Source organism: Oncorhynchus nerka, linkage group LG13 (genome assembly GCF_034236695.1).
Source record: "Oncorhynchus nerka isolate Pitt River linkage group LG13, Oner_Uvic_2.0, whole genome shotgun sequence".
NCBI lineage: Eukaryota > Metazoa > Chordata > Actinopteri > Salmoniformes > Salmonidae > Oncorhynchus > Oncorhynchus nerka.
The window spans coordinates 7,989,649-8,005,475 of NC_088408.1; the positions used below are offsets into that span (position 1 = coordinate 7,989,649).

At 51.7% G+C, this 15,827-nt stretch overlaps 1 pseudogene; it reads right to left on the reverse strand.

Annotated features, from left to right (window-relative positions):
• Positions 1-15,827, reverse strand: part of LOC115140369 (kinesin-like protein KIF13B) — a 98,925-nt pseudogene that overhangs the window by 73,848 nt on the left and 9,250 nt on the right.

The window sequence follows — 15,827 nt, forward strand, 5'->3', positions numbered from 1 at the left end:
GGGCAAAGACAGGAGGAGAGAGGTTTCATCAGGAAATACTGACGACTTCTGAGGGCAAAGACAGGAGGAGAGAGGTTTCATCAGGAATTACTGACGACTTCTGAGGGCAAAGACAGGAGGAGAGAGGTTTCATCAGGAAATACTGACGACTTCTGAGGGCAAAGACAGGAGGAGAGAGGTTTCATCAGGAATTACTGACGACTTCTGAGGGCAAAGACAGGAGGAGAGAGGTTTCATCAGGAAATACTGACGACTTCTGAGGGCAAAGACAGGAGGAGAGAGGTTTCATCAGGAATTACTGACCACTTCTGAGGGCAAAGACAGGAGGAGAGAGGTTTCATCAGGAATTACTGACCACTTCTGAGGGCAAAGACAGGAGGAGAGAGGTTTCATCGGGAAATACTGACGACTTCTGAGGGCAAAGACAGGAGGAGAGAGGTTTCATCTGGAAATACTGACGACTTCTGAGGGCAAAGACAGGAGGAGAGAGGTTTCATCAGGAAATACTGACCACTTCTGAGGGCAAAGACAGGAGGAGAGAGGTTTCATCAGGAAATACTTTTTTTTATTTATTTTTTTTACTTTGGGATTTCCCACCTTGATTGTTTGGAGAATAAAAAATAAATCAGTTTTCATCATATGCGAGCTGTCATCTCTACGTACTGATATGAGTACAGTATGTCCACATACTAAAACATACAATTGGTTTCTTGTTTATCTGTCATTTACTGGTAATAAAACATTTGTTCACCAAAAGAAAAATAGTTTTTGTTCTCCTCACCCTTTAGGGTCCAGTAGGTCGCGAACCTTCTCGTTGTAGATCTCCATAAAGGAGACCTCTACAGTGAAGCTCTCTCCCTCCCTCTGATCCTGTAGAGTCCGGTCAAACAGAGAGCTGCACAGCCGTGGGATCAGACCTGGCTGCTCTGACGAACCCATCATGGTGTACGACTTCCCAGAGCCTGGTGGGGGCACACAGCCAATCAAATCAGAGGATCAGGAGGGCTCAGCCAATCAAATCACTGGATCAGTAAAGGCTGAGCCAATCAAATCTAAACAAATCTGCCAATTTAGTCACAGGGCCAAAAAAAGGTTTTGTTTGAGGTAAAAATAATAATAATTGGATTACAAGTAGGTTTAAACTGAGTCACCGTGTGTGTTATTGAATGCCTGGTCACTAGTCTGATACCAACCTGTCTGGGTCTGTTTGTCTGTCTGGGTCACTAGTCTGATACCAACCTGTCTGGGTCACTAGTCTGATACCAACCTGTCTGTCTGTTTGTCTGTCTGGGTCACTAGTCTGATACCAACCTGTCTATCTGTCTGGGTCACTAGTCTGATACCAACCTGTCTGTCTGTTTGTCTGTCTGTGTCACTAGTCTGATACCAACCTGTCTATCTGTCTGGGTCACTAGTCTGATACCAACCTGTCTGTCTGTTTGTCTGTCTGGGTCACTAGTCTGATACCAACCTGTCTATCTGTCTGGGTCACTAGTCTGATACCAACCTGTCTGTCTGTCTGTCTGTCTGTGTCACTAGTCTGATACCAACCTGTCTGTCTGTTTGTCTGTCTGGGTCACTAGTCTGATACCAACCTGTCTGTCTGTCTGTCTGGGTCACTAGTCTGATACCAACCTGTCTGTCTGTCTGTCTGGGTCACTAGTCTGATACCAACCTGTCTGTCTGTCTGTCTGTCTGGGTCACTAGTCTGGTCCCAAACTGTCTGGGTCACTAGTCTGGTCCCAACCTGTCTATCTGTCTGGGTCACTAGTCTGGTCCCAACCTGTCTGGGTCACTAGTCTGGTCCAAACCTGTCTGGGTCACTAGTCTGGTACCAACCTGTCTATCTGTCTGGGTCACTAGTCTGGTCCCAACCTGTCTATCTGTCTGGGTCACTAGTCTGGTCCCAACCTGTCCATCTGTCTGGGTCACTAGTCTGGTCCCAACCTGTCTGTCTGTCTGTCTGGGTCACTAGTCTGACACCAACCTGTCTATCTGTCTGGGTCACTAGTCTGGTACCAACCTGTCTGGGTCACTAGTCTGAAACCAACCTCTCTGGGTCACAAGTCTGGTCCCAACCTGTCTGTCTGTCTGTCTGGGTCACTAGTCTGGTCCCAACCTGTCTGGGTCACTAGTCTGGTACCAACCTGTCTGGGTCACTAGTCTGGTACCAACCTGTCTGTCTGTCTGGGTCACAAGTCTGGTCCCAACCTGTCTGTCTGTCTGTCTGGGCCACTAGTCTGGTACCAACCTGTCTATCTGTCTGGGTCACTAGTCTGGTACCAACCTCTCTGGGTCACTAGTCTGGTCCCAACCTGTGTCTGTCTGTCTGTCTGTCTGGGTCACTAGTCTGGTACCAACCGGTCTGTCTGTCTGTCTGTGTCACTAGTCTGATACCAACCTGTCTGTCTGTTTGTCTGTCTGGGTCACTAGTCTGATACCAACCTGTCTGTCTGTCTGGGTCACTAGTCTGATACCAACCTGTCTGTCTGTTTGTCTGTCTGTGTCACTAGTCTGATACCAACCTGTCTATCTGTCTGGGTCACTAGTCTGATACCAACCTGTCTGTCTGTTTGTCTGTCTGGGTCACTAGTCTGATACCAACCTGTCTATCTGTCTGGGTCACTAGTCTGATACCAACCTGTCTGTCTGTCTGTCTGTCTGTGTCACTAGTCTGATACCAACCTGTCTGTCTGTTTGTCTGTCTGGGTCACTAGTCTGATACCAACCTGTCTGTCTGTCTGTCTGGGTCACTAGTCTGATACCAACCTGTCTGTCTGTCTGTCTGGGTCACTAGTCTGATACCAACCTGTCTGTCTGTCTGTCTGTCTGGGTCACTAGTCTGGTCCCAAACTGTCTGGGTCACTAGTCTGGTCCCAACCTGTCTATCTGTCTGGGTCACTAGTCTGGTCCCAACCTGTCTGGGTCACTAGTCTGGTCCCAACCTGTCTGGGTCACTAGTCTGGTACCAACCTGTCTATCTGTCTGGGTCACTAGTCTGGTCCCAACCTGTCTATCTGTCTGGGTCACTAGTCTGGTCCCAACCTGTCCATCTGTCTGGGTCACTAGTCTGGTCCCAACCTGTCTGTCTGTCTGTCTGGGTCACTAGTCTGGTACCAACCTGTCTATCTGTCTGGGCCACTAGTCTGACACCAACCTGTCTATCTGTCTGGGTCACTAGTCTGGTACCAACCTGTCTGGGTCACTAGTCTGAAACCAACCTCTCTGGGTCACAAGTCTGGTCCCAACCTGTCTGTCTGTCTGTCTGGGTCACTAGTCTGGTCCCAACCTGTCTGGGTCACTAGTCTGGTACCAACCTGTCTGGGTCACTAGTCTGGTACCAACCTGTCTGTCTGTCTGGGTCACAAGTCTGGTCCCAACCTGTCTGTCTGTCTGTCTGTCTGGGTCACAAGTCTGGTCCCAACCTGTCTGTCTGTCTGTCTGGGCCACTAGTCTGGTACCAACCTGTCTATCTGTCTGGGTCACTAGTCTGGTACCAACCTCTCTGGGTCACTAGTCTGGTCCCAACCTGTGTCTGTCTGTCTGTCTGTCTGTCTGGGTCACTAATCTGGTACCAACCGGTCTGTCTGTCTGTCTGTCTGTGTCACTAGTCTGATACCAACCTGTCTGTCTGTTTGTCTGTCTGGGTCACTAGTCTGATACCAACCTGTCTGTCTGTCTGGGTCACTAGTCTGATACCAACCTGTCTGTCTGTTTGTCTGTCTGGGTCACTAGTCTGATACCAACCTGTCTATCTGTCTGGGTCACTAGTCTGATACCAACCTGTCTGTCTGTTTGTCTGTCTGGGTCACTAGTCTGATACCAACCTGTCTATCTGTCTGGGTCACTAGTCTGATACCAACCTGTCTGTCTGTCTGTCTGTGTCACTAGTCTGATACCAACCTGTCTGTCTGTTTGTCTGTCTGGGTCACTAGTCTGATACCAACCTGTCTGTCTGTCTGTCTGTCTGTCTGTCTGGGTCACTAGTCTGATACCAACCTGTCTGTCTGTCTGTCTGGGTCACTAGTCTGATACCAACCTGTCTGTCTGTCTGTCTGTCTGTCTGTCTGGGTCACTAGTCTGGTCCCAACCTGTCTGGGTCACTAGTCTGGTCCCAACCTGTCTATCTGTCTGGGTCACTAGTCTGGTACCAACCTGTCTATCTGTCTGGGTCACTAGTCTGGTCCCAACCTGTCTGGGTCACTAGTCTGGTCCCAACCTGTCTGGGTCACTAGTCTGGTACCAACCTGTCTATCTGTCTGGGTCACTAGTCTGGTCCCAACCTGTCTATCTGTCTGGGTCACTAGTCTGGTCCCAACCTGTCCATCTGTCTGGGTCACTAGTCTGGTCCCAACCTGTCTGTCTGTCTGTGTCACTAGTCTGTTACCAACCTGTCTGTCTGTCTGTCTGGGTCACTAGTCTGGTACCAACCTGTCTGTCTGTCTGTCTGGGTCACTAGTCTGATACCAACCTGTCTATCTGTCTGGGTCACTAGTCTGGTAGCAACCTGTCTGGGTCACTAGTCTGGTACCAACCTGTCTATCTGTCTGGGTCACTAGTCTGGTACCAACCTGTCTATCTGTCTGGGTCACTAGTCTGGTAGCAACCTCTCTGGGTCACTAGTCTGGTCCCAACCTGTGTCTGTCTGTCTGTCTGGGTCACTAGTCTGGTACCAACCTGTCTGGGTCACTAGTCTGATACCAACCTCTCTGGGTCACTAGTCTGGTCTCAACCTGTGTCTGTCTGTCTGTCTGGGTCACTAGTCTGGTACCAACCGGTCTGTCTGTCTGTCTGGGTCAATAGTCTGATACCAACCTGTCTATCTGTCTGGGTCACTAGTCTGGTAGCAACCTGTCTGGGTCACTAGTCTGGCCCCAACCTGTCTGGGTCACTAGTCTGGTCCCAACCTGTCTGGGTCACTAGTCTGGTCCCAACCTGTCTGGGTCACTAGTCTGGTCCCAACCTGTCTATCTGTCTGGGTCACTAGTCTGGTCCCAACCTGTCTATCTGTCTGGGTCACTAGTCTGGTCCCAACCTGTCTGGGTCACTAGTCTGGTACCAACCTGTCTATCTGTCTGGGTCACTAGTCTGGTCCCAACCTGTCTGGGTCACTAGTCTGGTCCCAACCTGTCTATCTGTCTGGGTCACTAGTCTGGTACCAACCTGTCTATCTGTCTGGGTCACTAGTCTGGTCCCAACCTGTCTGGGTCACTAGTCTGGTCCCAACCTGTCTGGGTCACTAGTCTGGTACCAACCTGTCTGTCTGTCTGGGTCACTAGTCTGGTACCAACCTGTCTGTCTGTCTGGGTCACAAGTCTGGTCCCAACCTGTCTGTCTGTCTGTCTGGGTCACTAGTCTGGTACCAACCTGTCTATCTGTCTGGGCCACTAGTCTGACACCAATCTGTCTATCTGTCTGGGTCACTAGTCTGGTACCAACCTGTCTATCTGTCTGGGTCACTAGTCTGGTACAACCTGTCTGTCTGTCTGTCTGTCTGGGTCACTAGTCTGGTCCCAACCTGTCGGTATGTCTGGGTCACTAGTCTGATACCAACCTGTCTATCTGTCTGGGTCACTAGTCTGACACCAACCTGTCTATCTGTCTGGGTCACTAGTCTGGTACCAACCTGTCTGGGTTACTAGTCTGGTACCAACCTGTCTATCTGTCTGGGTCACTAGTCTGGTCCCAACCTGTCTGGGTCACTAGTCTGGTACCAACCTGTCTGTCTGTCTGGGTCACAAGTCTGGTCCCAACCTGTCTGTCTGTCTGTCTGGGTCACTAGTCTGGTCCCAACCTGTCTGGGTCACTAGTCTGGTACCAACCTGTCTATCTGTCTGGGTCACTAGTCTGGTCCCAACCTGTCTATCTGTCTGGGTCACTAGTCTGGTCCCAACCTGTCCATCTGTCTGGGTCACTAGTCTGGTCCCAACCTGTCTGTCTGTCTGTCTGGGTCACTAGTCTGGTACCAACCTGTCTATCTGTCTGGGCCACTAGTCTGACACCAACCTGTCTATCTGTCTGGGTCACTAGTCTGGTACCAACCTGTCTGGGTCACTAGTCTGGTCCCAACCTGTCTGGGTCACTAGTCTGGTACCAACCTGTCTATCTGTCTGGGTCACTAGTCTGGTCCCAACCTGTCTATCTGTCTGGGTCACTAGTCTGGTCCCAACCTGTCCATCTGTCTGGGTCACTAGTCTGGTCCCAACCTGTCTGTCTGTCTGTCTGGGTCACTAGTCTGGTACCAACCTGTCTATCTGTCTGGGCCACTAGTCTGACACCAACCTGTCTATCTGTCTGGGTCACTAGTCTGGTACCAACCTGTCTGGGTCACTAGTCTGATACCAACCTCTCTGGGTCACAAGTCTGGTCCCAACCTGTCTGTCAGTCTGTCTGGGTCACTAGTCTGGTCCCAACCTGTCTGGGTCACTAGTCTGGTACCAACCTGTCTGTCTGTCTGGGTCACAAGTCTGGTCCCAACCTGTCTGTCTGGGTTACAAGTCTGGTCCCAACCTGTCTGTCTGTCTGTCTGGGCCACTAGTCTGGTACCAACCTGTCTATCTGTCTGGGTCACTAGTCTGGTACCAACCTCTCTGGGTCACTAGTCTGGTCCCAACCTGTGTCTGTCTGTCTGTCTGTCTGGGTCACTAGTCTGGTACCAACCGGTCTGTCTGTCTGTCTGTCTGTCTGTCTGTCTGTCTGTCTGTCTGTCTGGGTCACTAGTCTGATACCAACCTGTCTGTCTGTCTGTCTGTCTGGGTCACTAGTCTGGTCCCAACCTGTCTGGGTCACTAGTCTGGTCCCAACCTGTCTGGGTCACTAGTCTGGTACCAACCTGTCTATCTGTCTGGGTCACTAGTCTGGTCCCAACCTGTCTGTCTGTCTGGGTCACTAGTCTGGTCCCAACCTGTCTATCTGTCTGGGTCACTAGTCTGGTCCCAACCTGTCTATCTGTCTGGGTCACTAGTCTGGTCCCAACCTGTCTGGGTCACTAGTCTGGTCCCAACCTGTCTGTCTGTCTGGGTCACTAGTCTGGTCCCAACCTGTCTATCTGTCTGGGTCACTAGTCTGGTCCCAACCTGTCTATCTGTCTGGGTCACTAGTCTGGTCCCAACCTGTCTGGGTCACTAGTCTGGTCCCAACCGGTCTGGGTCACTAGTCTGGTACCAACCTGTCTATCTGCCTGGGTCACTAGTCTGGTCCCAACCTGTCTGTCTGTCTGGGTCACTAGTCTGGTCCCAACCTGTCTATCTGTCTGGGTCACTAGTCTGGTCCCAACCTGTCTATCTGTCTGGGTCACTAGTCTGGTACCAACCTGTCTATCTGTCTGGGTCACTAGTCTGGTCCCAACCTGTCTGGGTCACTAGTCTGGTACCAACCTGTCTGTCTGTCTGGGTCACAAGTCTGGTCCCAACCTGTCTGTCTGTCTGTCTGGGTCACTAGTCTGGTCCCAACCTGTCTATCTGTCTGGGTCACTAGTCTGGTACCAACCTGTCTATCTGTCTGGGTCACTAGTCTGGTCCCAACCTGTCTGGGTCACTAGTCTGGTACCAACCTGTCTGTCTGTCTGTCTGGTCACAAGTCTGGTCCCAACCTGTCTGTCTGTCTGTCTGGGTCACTAGTCTGGTACCAACCTGTCTATCTGTCTGGGTCACTAGTCTGGTCCCAACCTGTCTGTCTGTCTGTGTCACTAGTCTGATACCAACCTGTCTGTCTGTCTGTCTGGGTCACTAGTCTGGTACCAACCTGTCTATCTGTCTGGGTCACTAGTCTGGTCCCAACCTGTCTATCTGTCTGGGTCACTAGTCTGGTCCCAACCTGTCTGGGTCACTAGTCTGGTCCCAACCTGTCTGGGTCACTAGTCTGGTACCAACCTGTCTATCTGTCTGGGTCACTAGTCTGGTCTATCTGTCTGGGTCACTAGTCTGGTCCCAACCTGTCCATCTGTCTGGGTCACTAGTCTGGTCCCAACCTGTCTGTCTGTCTGTGTCACTAGTATGTTACCAACCTGTCTGTCTGTCTGTCTGGGTCACTAGTCTGGTACCAACCTGTCTGTCTGTCTGTCTGGGTCACTAGTCTGTTACCAACCTGTCTATCTGTCTGGGTCACTAGTCTGGTAGCAACCTGTCTGGGTCACTAGTCTGGTACCAACCTGTCTATCTGTCTGGGTCACTAGTCTGGTACCAACCTGTCTATCTGTCTGGGTCACTAGTCTGGTAGCAACCTCTCTGGGTCACTAGTCTGGTCCCAACCTGTGTCTGTCTGTCTGTCTGGGTCACTAGTCTGGTACCAACCTGTCTGGGTCACTAGTCTGATACCAACCTCTCTGGGTCACTAGTCTGGTCTCAACCTGTGTCTGTCTGTCTGTCTGGGTCACTAGTCTGGTACCAACCGGTCTGTCTGTCTGTCTGGGTCACTAGTCTGATACCAACCTGTCTATCTGTCTGGGTCACTAGTCTGGTAGCAACATGTCTGGGTCACTAGTCTGGCCCCAACCTGTCTGGGTCACTAGTCTGGTCCCAACCTGTCTGGGTCACTAGTCTGGTCCCAACCTGTCTATCTGTCTGGGTCACTAGTCTGGTCCCAACCTGTCTATCTGTCTGGGTCACTAGTCTGGTCCCAACCTGTCTGGGTCACTAGTCTGGTACCAACCTGTCTATCTGTCTGGGTCACTAGTCTGGTCCCAACCTGTCTGGGTCACTAGTCTGGTCCCAACCTGTCTATCTGTCTGGGTCACTAGTCTGGTACCAACCTGTCTATCTGTCTGGGTCACTAGTCTGGTCCCAACCTGTCTGGGTCACTAGTCTGGTCCCAACCTGTCTGGGTCACTAGTCTGGTACCAACCTGTCTGTCTGTCTGGGTCACTAGTCTGGTACCAACCTGTCTGTCTGTCTGGGTCACAAGTCTGGTCCCAACCTGTCTGTCTGTCTGTCTGGGTCACTAGTCTGGTACCAACCTGTCTATCTGTCTGGGTCACTAGTCTGGTACAACCTGTCTGTCTGTCTGTCTGTCTGGGTCACTAGTCTGGTCCCAACCTGTCGGTATGTCTGGGTCACTAGTCTGATACCAACCTGTCTATCTGTCTGGGTCACTAGTCTGACACCAACCTGTCTATCTGTCTGGGTCACTAGTCTGGTACCAACCTGTCTGGGTTACTAGTCTGGTACCAACCTGTCTATCTGTCTGGGTCACTAGTCTGGTCCCAACCTGTCTGGGTCACTAGTCTGGTACCAACCTGTCTGTCTGTCTGGGTCACAAGTCTGGTCCCAACCTGTCTGTCTGTCTGTCTGGGTCACTAGTCTGGTCCCAACCTGTCTGGGTCACTAGTCTGGTCCCAACCTGTCTATCTGTCTGGGTCACTAGTCTGGTCCCAACCTGTCTATCTGTCTGGGTCACTAGTCTGGTCCCAACCTGTCTGGGTCACTAGTCTGGTCCCAACCTGTCTGGGTCACTAGTCTGGTACCAACCTGTCTATCTGTCTGGGTCACTAGTCTGGTCCCAACCTGTCTATCTGTCTGGGTCACTAGTCTGGTCCCAACCTGTCCATCTGTCTGGGTCACTAGTCTGGTCCCAACCTGTCTGTCTGTCTGTCTGGGTCACTAGTCTGGTACCAACCTGTCTATCTGTCTGGGCCACTAGTCTGACACCAACCTGTCTGGGTCACTAGTCTGATACCAACCTCTCTGGGTCACAAGTCTGGTCCCAACCTGTCTGTCAGTCTGTCTGGGTCACTAGTCTGGTCCCAACCTGTCTGGGTCACTAGTCTGGTACCAACCTGTCTGTCTGTCTGGGTCACAAGTCTGGTCCCAACCTGTCTGTCTGGGTCACAAGTCTGGTCCCAACCTGTCTGTCTGTCTGTCTGGGCCACTAGTCTGGTACCAACCTGTCTATCTGTCTGGGTCACTAGTCTGGTACCAACCTCTCTGGGTCACTAGTCTGGTCCCAACCTGTGTCTGTCTGTCTGTCTGTCTGGGTCACTAGTCTGGTACCAACCGGTCTGTCTGTCTGTCTGTCTGTCTGTCTGTCTGTCTGGGTCACTAGTCTGATACCAACCTGTCTGTCTGTCTGTCTGTCTGGGTCACTAGTCTGGTCCCAACCTGTCTGGGTCACTAGTCTGGTCCCAACCTGTCTGGGTCACTAGTCTGGTACCAACCTGTCTATCTGTCTGGGTCACTAGTCTGGTCCCAACCTGTCTGTCTGTCTGGGTCACTAGTCTGGTCCCAACCTGTCTATCTGTCTGGGTCACTAGTCTGGTCCCAACCTGTCTATCTGTCTGGGTCACTAGTCTGGTCCCAACCTGTCTGGGTCACTAGTCTGGTCCCAACCGGTCTGGGTCACTAGTCTGGTCCCAACCTGTCTATCTGTCTGGGTCACTAGTCTGGTCCCAACCTGTCTGTCTGTCTGGGTCACTAGTCTGGTCCCAACCTGTCTATCTGTCTGGGTCACTAGTCTGGTCCCAACCTGTCTATCTGTCTGGGTCACTAGTCTGGTACCAACCTGTCTATCTGTCTGGGTCACTAGTCTGGTCCCAACCTGTCTGGGTCACTAGTCTGGTACCAACCTGTCTGTCTGTCTGGGTCACTAGTCTGGTACCAACCTGTCTATCTGTCTGGGTCACTAGTCTGGTCCCAACCTGTCTGTCTGTCTGTGTCACTAGTCTGATACCAACCTGTCTGTCTGTCTGTCTGGGTCACTAGTCTGATACCAACCTGTCTGTCTGTCTGTCTGGGTCACTAGTCTGGTACCAACCTGTCTATCTGTCTGGGTCACTAGTCTGGTCCCAACCTGTCTGTCTGTCTGGGTCACTAGTCTGGTCCCAACCTGTCTATCTGTCTGGGTCACTAGTCTGGTCCCAACCTGTCTATCTGTCTGGGTCACTAGTCTGGTACCAACCTGTCTATCTGTCTGGGTCACTAGTCTGGTCCCAACCTGTCTGGGTCACTAGTCTGGTACCAACCTGTCTGTCTGTCTGGGTCACAAGTCTGGTCCCAACCTGTCTGTCTGTCTGTCTGGGTCATTAGTCTGGTACCAACCTGTCTATCTGTCTGGGTCACTAGTCTGGTACCAACCGGTCTGTCTGTCTGTCTGGGTCACTAGTCTGATACCAACCTGTCTATCTGTCTGGGTCACTAGTCTGGTAGCAACCTGTCTGGGTCACTAGTCTGGTACCAACCTGTCTATCTGTCTGGGTCACTAGTCTGGTACCAACCTGTCTATCTGTCTGGGTCACTAGTCTGGTAGCAACCTCTCTGGGTCACTAGTCTGGTCCCAACCTGTGTCTGTCTGTCTGTCTGGGTCACTAGTCTGGTACCAACCTGTCTGGGTCACTAGTCTGATACCAACCTCTCTGGGTCACTAGTCTGGTCTCAACCTGTGTCTGTCTGTCTGTCTGGGTCACTAGTCTGGTACCAACCGGTCTGTCTGTCTGTCTGGGTCACTAGTCTGATACCAACCTGTCTATCTGTCTGGGTCACTAGTCTGGTAGCAACCTGTCTGGGTCACTAGTCTGGCCCCAACCTGTCTGGGTCACTAGTCTGGTCCCAAACTGTCTGGGTCACTAGTCTGGTCCCAACCTGTCTGGGTCACTAGTCTGGTCCCAACCTGTCTGGGTCACTAGTCTGGTCCCAACCTGTCTGGGTCACTAGTCTGGTCCCAACCTGTCTGGGTCACTAGTCTGGTCCCAACCTGTCTATCTGTCTGGGTCACTAGTCTGGTCCCAACCTGTCTATCTGTCTGGGTCACTAGTCTGGTCCCAACCTGTCTGGGTCACTAGTCTGGTACCAACCTGTCTATCTGTCTGGGTCACTAGTCTGGTCCCAACCTGTCTGGGTCACTAGTCTGGTCCCAACCTGTCTATCTGTCTGGGTCACTAGTCTGGTCCCAACCTGTCTGGGTCACTAGTCTGGTCCCAACCTGTCTATGTGTCTGGGTCACTAGTCTGGTACCAACCTGTCTATCTGTCTGGGTCACTAGTCTGGTCCCAACCTGTCTGGGTCACTAGTCTGGTACCAACCTGTCTGTCTGTCTGGGCCACTAGTCTGGTACCAACCTGTCTATCTGTCTGGGTCACTAGTCTGGTACCAACCTCTCTGGGTCACTAGTCTGGTCCCAACCTGTGTCTGTCTGTCTGTCTGTCTGGGTCACTAGTCTGGTACCAACCGGTCTGTCTGTCTGTCTGTCTGTCTGTCTGTCTGTCTGGGTCACTAGTCTGATACCAACCTGTCTGTCTGTCTGTCTGTCTGGGTCACTAGTCTGGTCCCAACCTGTCTGGGTCACTAGTCTGGTCCCAACCTGTCTGGGTCACTAGTCTGGTACCAACCTGTCTATCTGTCTGGGTCACTAGTCTGGTCCCAACCTGTCTGTCTGTCTGGGTCACTAGTCTGGTCCCAACCTGTCTATCTGTCTGGGTCACTAGTCTGGTCCCAACCTGTCTATCTGTCTGGGTCACTAGTCTGGTCCCAACCTGTCTGGGTCACTAGTCTGGTCCCAACCGGTCTGGGTCACTAGTCTGGTCCCAACCTGTCTATCTGTCTGGGTCACTAGTCTGGTCCCAACCTGTCTGTCTGTCTGGGTCACTAGTCTGGTCCCAACCTGTCTATCTGTCTGGGTCACTAGTCTGGTCCCAACCTGTCTATCTGTCTGGGTCACTAGTCTGGTACCAACCTGTCTATCTGTCTGGGTCACTAGTCTGGTCCCAACCTGTCTGGGTCACTAGTCTGGTACCAACCTGTCTGTCTGTCTGGGTCACTAGTCTGGTACCAACCTGTCTATCTGTCTGGGTCACTAGTCTGGTCCCAACCTGTCTGTCTGTCTGTGTCACTAGTCTGATACCAACCTGTCTGTCTGTCTGTCTGGGTCACTAGTCTGATACCAACCTGTCTGTCTGTCTGTCTGGGTCACTAGTCTGGTACCAACCTGTCTATCTGTCTGGGTCACTAGTCTGGTCCCAACCTGTCTGTCTGTCTGGGTCACTAGTCTGGTCCCAACCTGTCTATCTGTCTGGGTCACTAGTCTGGTCCCAACCTGTCTATCTGTCTGGGTCACTAGTCTGGTACCAACCTGTCTATCTGTCTGGGTCACTAGTCTGGTCCCAACCTGTCTGGGTCACTAGTCTGGTACCAACCTGTCTGTCTGTCTGGGTCACAAGTCTGGTCCCAACCTGTCTGTCTGTCTGTCTGGGTCATTAGTCTGGTACCAACCTGTCTATCTGTCTGGGTCACTAGTCTGGTACCAACCGGTCTGTCTGTCTGTCTGGGTCACTAGTCTGATACCAACCTGTCTATCTGTCTGGGTCACTAGTCTGGTAGCAACCTGTCTGGGTCACTAGTCTGGTACCAACCTGTCTATCTGTCTGGGTCACTAGTCTGGTACCAACCTGTCTATCTGTCTGGGTCACTAGTCTGGTAGCAACCTCTCTGGGTCACTAGTCTGGTCCCAACCTGTGTCTGTCTGTCTGTCTGGGTCACTAGTCTGGTACCAACCTGTCTGGGTCACTAGTCTGATACCAACCTCTCTGGGTCACTAGTCTGGTCTCAACCTGTGTCTGTCTGTCTGTCTGGGTCACTAGTCTGGTACCAACCGGTCTGTCTGTCTGTCTGGGTCACTAGTCTGATACCAACCTGTCTATCTGTCTGGGTCACTAGTCTGGTAGCAACCTGTCTGGGTCACTAGTCTGGCCCCAACCTGTCTGGGTCACTAGTCTGGTCCCAAACTGTCTGGGTCACTAGTCTGGTCCCAACCTGTCTGGGTCACTAGTCTGGTCCCAACCTGTCTGGGTCACTAGTCTGGTCCCAACCTGTCTGGGTCACTAGTCTGGTCCCAACCTGTCTGGGTCACTAGTCTGGTCCCAACCTGTCTATCTGTCTGGGTCACTAGTCTGGTCCCAACCTGTCTATCTGTCTGGGTCACTAGTCTGGTCCCAACCTGTCTGGGTCACTAGTCTGGTACCAACCTGTCTATCTGTCTGGGTCACTAGTCTGGTCCCAACCTGTCTGGGTCACTAGTCTGGTCCCAACCTGTCTATCTGTCTGGGTCACTAGTCTGGTCCCAACCTGTCTGGGTCACTAGTCTGGTCCCAACCTGTCTATGTGTCTGGGTCACTAGTCTGGTACCAACCTGTCTATCTGTCTGGGTCACTAGTCTGGTCCCAACCTGTCTGGGTCACTAGTCTGGTCCCAACCTGTCTGGGTCACTAGTCTGGTACCAACCTGTCTGTCTGTCTGGGTCACAAGTCTGGTCCCAACCTGTCTGTCTGTCTGTCTGTGTCACAAGTCTGGTCCCAACCTGTCTGTCTGTCTGTCTGGGTCACTAGTCTGGTACCAACCTGTCTATCTGTCTGGGCCACTAGTCTGACACCAATCTGTCTATCTGTCTGGGTCACTAGTCTGGTACCAACCTGTCTATCTGTCTGGGTCACTAGTCTGGTACAACCTGTCTGTCTGTCTGTCTGTCTGGGTCACTAGTCTGGTCCCAACCTGTCGGTATGTCTGGGTCACTAGTCTGATACCAACCTGTCTATCTGTCTGGGTCACTAGTCTGACACCAACCTGTCTGGGTTACTAGTCTGGTACCAACCTGTCTATCTGTCTGGGTCACTAGTCTGGTCCCAACCTGTCTGGGTCACTAGTCTGGTACCAACCTGTCTATATGTCTGGGTCACTAGTCTGGTCCCAACCTGTCTGGGTCACTAGTCTGGTACCAACCTGTCTATCTGTCTGGGTCACTAGTCTGGTACCAACCGGTCTATCTGTCTGGGTCACTAGTCTGATACCAACCTGTCTATCTGTCTGGGTCACTAGTCTGGTACCAACCTGTCTATCTGTCTGGGTCACTAGTCTGGTCCCAACCTGTCTGGGTCACTAGTCTGGTACCAACCTGTCTATCTGTCTGGGTCACTAGTCTGGTAGCAACCTGTCTGGGTCACTAGTCTGGTCCCAACCTGTCTGGGTCACTAGTCTGGTAGCAACCTGTCTGGGTCACTAGTCTGGTCCCAACCTGTCTATCTGTCTGGGTCACTAGTCTGGTACCAACCTGTCTGTCCATAGGCGAAGATACAGGCGTTATAGCCCAAGAAGGCATTGTCCAGAAGACTCTCTCCAAGGCACTGGAACACAACGTCTTGACCTGACACACACAAACACACAGAAACACACACACACCACAGACAGAAACACACACACAGACAGAAACACACACACACATTAAATTCCAATTGAATTGCATTAGAATATGTGGGTCTTTCTCAAAGGCAGATATTTATCTTCCCTAAAGCCAAGATAATCCATTTCCAGGTCTGTTCCTTTCTTCAGGTGTATCAGTACAGTTAAACCTGGGAGAGCTTTACCCTCCATGAGGCGCTCTGGGAACAGGAAGCATAGTGCTTTACCCTCCATGAGGCGCTCTGGGAACAGGAAGCATAGTGCTTTACCCTCCATGAGGCGCTCTGGGAACAGGAAGCATAGTGCTTTACCCTCCATGAGGCGCTCTGGGAACAGGAAGCATAGTGCTTTACCCTCCATGAGGCGCTCTGGGAAGAGGAAGCATAGTGCTTTACCCTCCATGAGGCGCTCTGGGAACAGGAAGCATAGTGCTTTACCCTTGATGAGGCGCTCTGGGAACAGGAAGCATAGTGCTTTACCCTTGATGAGGCCTGCTGGGAACAGGAAGCATAGTGCTTCCAGTATAAAGCCTGTTCTAATGAATAACAACTCAACAGCAAGAGGAGGGTTACAACTGTTTACCCACAATGCACATAGCCCAGGGGAAAGAGAGAATCTCAAGGATAATCCTTACAGTGATCTATTAGACTGTGTGGATATTGTATGTGGAAG